The sequence below is a fragment of the Podarcis vaucheri genome, assembly GCF_965113315.1.
Source record: "Podarcis vaucheri genome assembly, chromosome: 2".
NCBI lineage: Eukaryota > Metazoa > Chordata > Lepidosauria > Squamata > Lacertidae > Podarcis > Podarcis vaucheri.
Genome location: NC_138760.1, coordinates 129741051 through 129747421, shown reverse-complemented (window position 1 = coordinate 129747421; position 6371 = coordinate 129741051).

Below are 6371 nucleotides of genomic sequence, written 5' to 3'. Positions count from 1 at the left end.
TCTTTCACGCCCAGTCTCCTCCTCCTCTCCCTGCGCGGAAGCCTTCTGCGCAAGGAGGGCGTAGGCAGCGGAGGACCCTTTCTCCCCCCGCTGGTCCCCGGCAAGGAGTCATGTGACCCCCTCTCAGATTCCCCCATCTGCCCCCCTTCTCCACTGGAGCTAAGCTGATTCCCTTCCCCAGAAGATGGGCTGCCTCGCCCAATCCCGGGACGCTCTCTGGGATCCCTCTGGAGCTTGCTCTCTCCCTCCGGCACTGATGGCAGTTCCCTTACACCATGTTTCCAAGTATACCCATTGTCATGAAATCAAAATCTATTGAAATCTTCATTTAAAAAATTTCCTTAATAACCTTTAGGACTTTTTCCCATAATTCCTTTACCTCTGGGAATTCCCAGTACATATGGGAAAACCATCCCTTGACTTGTTTACAGTGCCAACAACTAGAATTCAATCCTGCTACCATATTAGCAAGCTGGGCTGGAGTTATGTACCATTGTTCCATTTGCTGTTTTCTCATCTCATGTTTCTGGGGCCGTTTCCCCTTCTAGTATACTGTTAAAAAGTTGTTGTAGTTCCGGGGCCAAAATTTCTACCATTTCCTTATAAAATTCGGCTGTAAAACCTTATGTTATGTCGTTATTATGCAGTATTTGTGCATAAGGTTTCATTGGGCTTTCTTGCCTTAAAGTAGCCAGGCATACATCTCGACTCACCCACACTCTTTTCCCTTGGAAACTCAACTCTTTAATTTCCTTCAAAGTCTGGTATACCTGCTGTTGCAGCTTCTCTCTAGAAAATGTAACTATTACATTCCTGGGGGATTTTCTCCCCTTAGGCCCTCGGCAGCAATGGGCTCGTTCCACATCTTCTGCCTTCAGACTAACTCCTTGAGTACTACTACTACTACTACTACTACTAATAATAATAATAATAATAATTTATACCCCACCCATCTGGCTGGGTCCCCCCAGCCACTCTGAGCGGCTTCCAGCAAAACACTAAAATACAATAAGATATTAAACATTAAAAGCTTCCCTAAACGGCTGGCTTCAGATGTCTTTTAAAAGTTTGGTAGTTATTTTTCTCTTTGACATCTGATGGGAGGGCGTTCCACAGGGTGGGTGCCACTACCGAGAAGGCCCTCTGCCTGGTTCCCTGTTACTTGGCTTCTCATACCGAGGGAACCACCAGAAGGCCCTTGGCGCTGGACCTCAGTGTCCGGGCAGAACGATGGAGGTGGAGCATAGCCAGGTTCTCAAAGTTTCTTCCAACTCTTTAGCCTGTATTTCTTCCGGAATTCCTCCCAAAATCGTATTAGCTCTTCTCTGGGGGTCCGGCAATTCTGCCCCCCGTTTAGATAGCGTAGTTACTTTTTTTCATCTTCCTGGGCTAGCTCTTTAGCTTGAATTGCTTATTGCTTCACCCCCTTAATTTTGACTCCTTCAGGCATTACAATAATATAAATCCTAGTTAAAATATTTTAAAAGACTTCCACCGCATTCACCGCACGTCTCTTCGTTATCTTGCTCGCCTTTACATCTGTTCTTCAATCATTTCCCTTCCTTAGGTTCTTTCATAATCCGTCAAATATTTATGTTCTCTATATTCTTCACAAGGTTAGTCTAAGCACAGCCAAACTTTCGTATTTGAGCCCTGCTTGTATAAATATTCATTTAAGCACTCCCATTGTTTCTGTATTATAGTTTTGGATTTATGCCTTATTAAATCCGTCAATTTTGCTAACTCCAGGTACTCACATAGTTTACTTAACCAGTCCCCTTTTGTTGGGATATAATGTCCTTTCCAGTGACTGGCTACCAACATTTTCGCTGCTGTTGTTGCATACAGAAATATGTTAATTTTGTCTTTGGAGATATGCTTACTCAAGATTCCTAGTAAATATGCTTTTGCCCTCCTGATATATGATACTTTATCAATTTTTTAATCTCTTCATGGAACATCTCCCAAAAATTTTTGATCTCTGGACATGTCCACCACATATGGTATAGAGTGCCTTTCATTCTATTACATCTCCAGCATTTATTACTATTTGATCTACTTGTTTTTGCCAGTCTGTCTGGTGCCATATACCATCTGTGGTGCATCTTCATATAATTCTCTCTTAATGAATACTAAGCTGTAAAATTTATATTTTTTTCCCCAAAACTTTTTCCAATCTTCAGAATCAATTCTATATCCTAAATCCCGTTCCCACTTTAGAATATTCTCTCCTTTGACTTCTTGATCTGGGAGGACTTTATCTAATAATCTATATATTTTGGAGAGTTTTTTTGATTATTTTGTAAAGCCTCTCTTTCTAATTTTGATATTTTATTTCCCAGATCCCCTAGTTTTTATATCTTTCTTGTATGTAGCCTTAAGTTGGAAATATTCTAACCAATTTATTCCCAGTATTTTGAGTTCTTCGTATTCTTTTAATTTGATACAGTGGTACTTCGGGTTACATACGCTTCAGGTTACATACGCTTTAGGTTACAGACTCCGCTAACCCAGAAATAGTGCTTCAGGTTAGGAACTTTGCTTCAGGATGAGAACAGAAATCGTGCTCCGGCAGTGTGGCAGCAGCAGGAGGCCCCATTAGCTAAAGTGGTGCTTCAGGTTAAGAACAGTTTCAGTTTAAGTACGGACCTGGGTGGATGGAGCAGCCAAGTAATTTCGTTGTCCCCGAGAGAGGGGGCAATGACAATAAAGATGATATTATTATTATTATTATTATTATTATTATTATTATTATTATTATTATCATTACCTCCGGAATGAATTAAGTACTTAACCTGATGTACCACTGTATTTTCATTCATTCCTTCTGCTAAATCTCTATAAATTGGCCAGGCAATTTTTTTTTTTAATGTCGAGGTTGCCTCTATTGGAGAGGTCCACCTTGGAGTTCTTTCTATAATTCTCTCTTTTGTTCTCTCCCATACCTCAAATAGGGCCTTTCTCACAAGGCGGTTCGTAAATCCTTTATGCAATTGCATTTTCCCATAGAATAAATATCCATGCCAACCGTATATTTTGTCCCAGCCTTCTAGTTCCAAAACTTCAGTATCTTTTAGTAACATCCACTCTTTCATCCAACTCCAGCACGCTGCTTCAAAATATCTTCTTAAATCTAGGACTGCAAATGCCCCCGTTTCTTTTGGCCCCATCATTATTTCTGATTTTATTCTGGCTTTCTTCCATTGCCATATAAAATTGGCAAGGTCTCTTTGCCAGCTTTTAAAATATTTTGTCCCAATTATTATTGGGATAGTTTAAAATAAAAATAGGATTATCTTTCTGTGTAAACGTAAACAAAGATCCTTGGAGACTCTGGCAGAAGTTGAACAAACAAGAAAGATTATTTTACAGAACAAAGTTGAAAAAAGCAAAGGATGTGTCAGGAGATAGATAATGTTCTTTCAGGAAACAGTAAACCTATTAATAAATTGTACTAAATTTAGTGTGTGTTACAGGGTTCTAAACAAAGTAGTAAATGCACAGCTTTTTAAAACTTCTGTTGCTTTTTTTAAGTTATTCCTCTTCGATGTTACAGGTGTCTAGAGAGGATGGCCAATGCTGAGCTTATTTCCAGTTATTTCACTTCAGCTCCTTAACTTAGCTGTTGCAGCTTAATATTTTGATTCTTAAACAAGGTGGTACTTTCTGTCAGTTTCCACGCTCCTGAGGTACTTCTGACAGTATAGAAGACCCAGGGGGTCACCACACCCTTCATAACTGGTTTGGGATTCTTCTCTTTCTAGAAGATCTTTCCCTTCCTGACTGAAATGAGATCCAAGTGGACAGTATCCTCACAGCTTCTACTTCTACTACTGAAGCTGATGGAAGGCACTCCGGGCCACCGAGGCCGCCTGAGCCTCGAGCGACAGCAAAGGCTCCAGGAGTACCCCCAAGCTGTGAACCTGCTCCTTTGGAGGAAATGTGACCCCGTGAAGAGCAGGTGGCCGAGGGAACCACCCACTAACAGTGCCTCGGTCTTATCTGGATTGAGCTTAAGTTTGTTGGCTCTCTCCAGTCCATTACAGAGGCAAGACACTGGTCCAGCACTTCCACTGCCTCCCCTGCAGATGTAAAGGAGAAACAGAGCTGAGTGTCATCAGCGCAATGCTGACAACGTACTCCAAACCTCCAGATAACCCCACCCAGCAGTTTCATGTAGATGTTTAACAACCTGGGGGATAGGCTTGAGCCCTGCGGAACCCCACATTGAAGGTTCCATGGGGCTGAAAATCACTCCCCATGTACCACCTGGCTTACTTCTCAGCAGATGTGCCAACTTGAAAAAAAATAATAGGAGGGCCCAGGCAATCACTGTCCAGCAGAATTGATCATATGATGCCGTGCACACACACTATCTGAATGGCAGTGCCGGTTTGGGGGTGCCAGGACCCCACAAATATTTTGTTGGCAAAGCCGATCAGCCACTAGGAGTTGGCTCTTGTGCGTCAGGGCTGCAAAGGGCTGGGCTGCAGATTCTTCCACCCGGATCTCTGCAACTACTGAGAAGAGTTGAGTGCTGACTATTCCTGGCTCCCTGGAGCAGTCCTTGTTTCTGCTAATAAAGAGTTAGCTTCACATGCTCTCTGTGATTTTTGCTGGCTGGCTCTAGGATTCCATGAATCCAAACTCCCTGGAGGAAGGGGGTGCGGTGGGACTAGGACCCCCACCCCCCGCGCTTTACTTCAGGCAGATTCCTGTGCAGGAGGAAGACGCCAAGGCAGCTCTGGAGCCCCTCCAGGAAATTCTCTGCCAGCGCCCCCAACCGCCCCCTGGCAATGCTTGGCTGGACTTCCCTCCCCCACCCTCTTCCTCCCAGGCTAATGGATGAGATGATGCCACACACCCCTCACCATTTTAATGTCAATCAACTTTTTTTGGGGGGGGGGGGACAACGGGACCTTGGCCCCTAGGAGTTGGCTCCTGTGCCTCTTTCCACCCCCTCCCTGGGGAGTCAACCCTGAGGGCCCTCTTTGGCGATGGGGACCCTCATCTGAAGGACAGGGAAGGTCAGGGTTCGAATCCCAATGACGGGGTGAGCTCCCGTTGCTCTGTCCCAGCTTCTGCAAACCTAGCAGTTCAAAAACATACCAGTACAAGCAGTTGTGGCATTTCTGTGCACTCTGGTTTTCACCAATGTACCCCGTTGCGCCAGAAGCGGTTTTTTTAAAAAATATATATATATTAAGGATTTTAAACATTAACTTCACCAAACACATATAAAACCATCACCCAAGTACAACAAACAAAGAAAAACAGAAAAGAGCAAAAAGATTAACATATAGTAGAAAACAAACAATAAAATCAAATATCCAACAACCATGTTTTCTTAACCTTTTGGACTTCCTCACATCTCCCATTCCTGCATTCCCAATTATAAAATTATAAACAGCAATTTATCACCTTGTTTCAACTCCTATTTTGTAATTTTCAAATAATTATGTCTCCGACTTTAAATATTTTTATCAAATACTTAAATACTTAATTTAGACATAATGTTATTCTAAAATTTATCTTTTTCTCAGATCTCACTTATTCTCATATTTCTTTCAACTACATTGCTGGTGCCGTGTTGTTTTCAGTCCTGCGTCCTTGTTAACACTCATACAATTTACAATGTTTTTGTAAATAGTCTTTAAACTTTTTCCAGTCCTCTTCCACTGCCTCTTCTCCCAGGTCTCAGATTCTGCCAGTCATTTCTGCCAGTTCCATGTAGTCTATCAGTTGCGTCTGCCATTCTTCCACGGCGGGCAAATCTTGGGTCTTCCAATATTTTGCGATGAGTATTCTTGCTGCTGTTGTTGCAGCGCCAGAAGCGGTTTAGTCCTCCTGGCCACGTGACCCGGAAAAGCTGTCTGTGGACAAACGCCAACCCCCTCGGCCTGACAGCAGAGACGAGCGCCCCAACCCCACAGTCACCTTTGACTGGGGTCCTTTACCTTTTGGGTAATCTCCTGGGGGGGGAGGGGCTTCATCCTGCCATGCAAGGCCTGCAGGTGTTGGGTTCCCGCTTTGCAGCTGGATTGCATAGATCCGGGGCCCAGTAAGAGCCCTTTTTGGGGGGGCCTCCCTTCCCCATCACTGCATCTTCATCTCTTTGTCTTCTCTGCCCATCCGCCTCCCTTGCTCGCTCCTCCGGGAGTCTATTTCTGCGATTCAGGCGGGGGTACCACCACCCCCCTATGATGGGGGGGGGGCAGTTCTTCCCTGTTCAGTTCTTCCTGTACTGGATCCTCAGGGATCCTGCACCTCAGCCCACAAGGCCCCTTTTCTGCAAGGTGGTTCTTTGGCCACTTCTTCCCCGCCTCTGGTTTGCAGAAATCTGCACATGCCCAGAGTATGAGGGATTTTCA